At 41.7% G+C, this 3,930-nt stretch overlaps 1 pseudogene; it reads left to right on the top strand.

Moving 5' to 3' along the window:
• The first annotated feature begins 1,041 nt into the window (after positions 1–1,041).
• Positions 1,042–1,726, top strand: LOC126007162 (40S ribosomal protein S3a-like; annotated as a pseudogene).
• The last annotated feature ends 2,204 nt before the right edge of the window (positions 1,727–3,930 follow it).

The raw sequence follows: 3,930 nt of genomic DNA, 5'->3' as shown, positions 1-3,930 counted from the left end.
AATAGATTTTCGGGGGTGGAGAGATGGCATGGAGGTAGGGTGTTTGCCTTTCATGCAGAAGGATGGTGGTTCGAATTCGGCATCCCATATGGTCCCCCGAGCCTGCTAGGAGCGATTTCTGAGCATAGAGCCAGGAGTAATTCCTGAGCACTGCAGGGTGTGACCCAAAAACAAAACAAAACAAAAAAAAATAAGATTTTCCACTTGCACGCATGTGCTCATCCCATTCTCCAACCTGAAAAAAAAAATCACATTCTTAGGATTATATTCATCAGATCCTTTGCATTCCAATTGCAATGGTCTCAACTCAGCACTAGAGAATATTCAAGAGTGACTACACCAGTGAAGATACTTTTGTCACTGCTTGGATGAATTAATGCCTTTATTTTGACACATTTAATTGATAGTTATAGTATACATTTGATACTTTAGTAAGTACTGTTATTAAAATTGCTTTATTTTATTTTCTACCCTTATTTGCCCTTTGCTATTGTTGCAACGACCTGGGGGGATCCAAATATGCTTTGGATAGTGCTCACACATTTGGTTGTGCTTTCTGGGGACTGTATGTCTGGTTCTGGAGCATTTGTACCCTTGACTCATTGATTCAATGTTTTCTGGGTGATAAATGCTTTTTTTGTTTGTTTGTTTTGGGGCCACACCAGGTGATACTCAGGGGTTACTCCTGGCAGGATCGAGGAACCATATGGGATGCCAAGGATTGAATCTGGGTCAGTTATGTACAATTGACCTTTGTACTATTGCTCCAGCCCTGGCATGAACACTTTTGTTGCTGTGCTTACACATACCTGGCTGCTGTGTCCTAGTGATCACACAATGCCAGGGTTTGGGAACCCTTTTGAGACCAAGCTGGTGAATGTGAGTGTCACTGGGAGTGGAGTTATGGTCTCATACTTGCAAAGGCAGATGCTTTGTCACTATACCATCTCCTGATCTCTAGGCACTACTAATGTTAGTGTTAGGGATTTTGTTTGGAAAAGTATGTGTTAAGAATCTACAATTGGCTTTCTGAGCAGCACCATGGCAGTTGGCAAAAATAAGTGCTTTCCTAAAGGTGGTAAAAAGGGAACACAGAAGAAGCTGGTGGATCCATTTTCTAAAAAGAGTGGTACAACATGAAAGCACAACAATGTTTAGTATAAGAAAGATTGGGAAAGTGCTTATCACTAGAATTCAAGAAACCAAAATTGCATTAGATGGCCTCAAGGGTCATGTATTTGAAGTGAGCCTTACTGATTTGCAGAACAATGAAGTCGTGTTTTGGAAATTCAAGCTAATTATGGAGGACAAGAACTGCCTGACAAATTTTTATGGCATGATTGAGACTCATGTTTTTGTCAATTCTGTGTTGGTTTCACTAAGCAGCACAATAATCAGATTTGAAAGACCTCTTAGGTTTCTACATCAGCAAGTTCACCAGATTCAGAAAATGATGAAAATCATGACTTGAGAGGTGCAAACAAATGACTTAAGAAGGGTGACCAATAAATTAATTCCAGCTAGCATTGGGAAAGACATAGAAAAGGCTTGCCAGTCTGTTTACCCACTTTATTACATCTTTGTTAGAGAGGCAAAAATGCTGAAGAATTCTAAGATCTTGTGGAGCTTCTTGGTAGAGGTAGAAGTTACAGGAGAAGTTTTTGAAACAGGTGCTCAAGTTGAACTAACTGATGGATATGAACCACCAATGCAAAAATCTGTTTAAAATTAAAACTTTTATTGGTAACAAAAACATTTTATTTAAAACATTTGGTGTTTAAAACAAAACAAAACAAAACAAAAGTTTCACATCTTCTGGGCCAGAGAGATAGTACAGGAGGTAAGGCACTTGTCTTTTATGTGACTGATCTAGTTTGAATCCTTGGCTCTCCGTATGATTCCCTGAATATAATTATGGTCACTTCTCAGCACAGAGCCAGAAACAGCCCTGGTGTACCACAGTTGCACTTACCATTCTCTTCCCACCATTTCCAAATGAATATACATCCCCATCAAGTCCTAAGATTCACCTTTTTTCTCAACTGGTTTAGCGTTAGTTACCACCATTGTCCCAGGGAACGGGAATGGAATGTATTAAATTGATTACTTCCAGGGCCAGGGTTAGTACTCTCTTCCAGGACCAGGTTAGTCTATGACAGGGAGAAAACGAATCACAAGGAATATTATAGCTGAGACCTGGTTTGCTGTGACAGCTGTGTCAGTTGCACACTGCACAAACCCAAGAATCAATATTGACCCAAAAGGGACATTTGACATTCAACACTGTCACACTCTTGGATTTTCACTTTGCACGGTCTCTATACCTGCAGGCAGTAACCTTAGCTGTTACCTGAAAAAGAAAGAATAAAAGCTAAAGAGGAAATTCACAAATATCTATAATAACCCTCCAAAATGATTTTGTTTGTTTGTTTGGGGCAAGCTGGTAGCATTCAGAGGTTACTTCTGGTTCTGCACTCAGAAATTACTCTTTCAGGCTTGAAGGACCATATGGGATGTTAGGGATTGAATCTGGACCAGCTATGTGCAAGGCAAACGCCCTCCCCCCTGTGCTATCTCTGACCCAGACAACTGCTTTAATTAACTACAATTGCTTATCTGTTCTCAAAAGACTTAAGAGGGCACTTAAGAGCTTCAGTTTTAGCTGTTATTTGGTTTTTATATATCTTATCTCTGCAGCAGCTGTTTTCCTTTTTCTCTTGCTATAAAATGCATAAAGATGATTTTCCCCTGGCATTCCAGTTAGTCTCCCTAGACTGTCAGGAGTAACTTCTGAGCACCAAGCCAGGAGTAACCCCTAAGTGCCACTGGGTGAGGCTCCCCAAAATAAATAAACTAAATATAGTAAATTAAACAAAAATAAATTAAATAAAATGTCAATTTCCAGAGCTTTAGGCTTCTAAAAAAATGGCTGGAACAATAGCACAGCTGGTAGGGCTTTGCATACAGGCTAACCTGGGTTTAATCCCAGCATCCCCTGTGGCCCCCTGTGTCTGCCAGGAGGTAACCTCTGAGCACCACTGGGTGTGCCCACCCTATTTTTAATAAAGTTTATACAATTTTGAAGTGTGATTTTGAACTCTTCCCCTTTGTCACACACTCAAGTAAGCACTTCCATGGTTTCTTGAACAGTATAGAGGAAAGTCACAGGCTGCAGGAGAGAGGTTATCCGAGGCTTATGAGAGGTTATTGGGGCAGAAGGGAATCCCTTTCTTCCCATGGCCAGGCAAGCAAATGAGACATATGTAGACGTCTCTTGTAAACTGTGGGGTTTTGTTTTGTTGTTGTTTTCAACAATCTCCCTGTAAGAGGAGGTAACTGTCACTTTGGAATCACAATGTCCATATATTAAGCGATACCATGCTCTATCACCTGGGCCTCTTTGAGCAATGGAACCAGGAACAGAGAAATTAAGAGGAAAGCAGAGCCCAAGAATTATCTGAATTCTCTGGAGTTTGGACATCATTGGGAGTTCCACAGGGTGGGAACTGTAGAGTTTACTGCCTGTCCAGGAGAGCCAATTGCAGGCTGATGGTTCCCTCAACCGAAAGACACAAAGGGAGCAGAAGACAGAGGTGGCCACGCTGAAGCTGGACTTGACTGTTCAGTACTGGGATCAGCTATGTGAAATACCCACCAGACTCTCCAAAGACACCACTGAATTGTTTCAAGAGAAACTGGAGGGGCCGGAGAGATAGCATGGAGGTAAAGCATTTGCCTTGCATGCAGAAGGTCAGTGGTTCAAATCCCAGCATCCCATATGGTCCCTTGAGCCTTCCAGGAGCAATTTCTGAGTGTAGAGCCAGGAGTAACACCTGAGCGCTGCGGGGTGTGACCCAAAAACCAAAAGAGAGAGAGAGAGAGAGAGAGAGAGAGAGAGAGAGAGAGAGAGAGAGAGAGAGAGAGAGAGAG

The sequence above is a fragment of the Suncus etruscus genome, chromosome 1 (genome assembly GCF_024139225.1).
Source record: "Suncus etruscus isolate mSunEtr1 chromosome 1, mSunEtr1.pri.cur, whole genome shotgun sequence".
Lineage (NCBI taxonomy): Eukaryota > Metazoa > Chordata > Mammalia > Eulipotyphla > Soricidae > Suncus > Suncus etruscus.
This window is presented reverse-complemented; position numbering and strand designations above follow the sequence as displayed.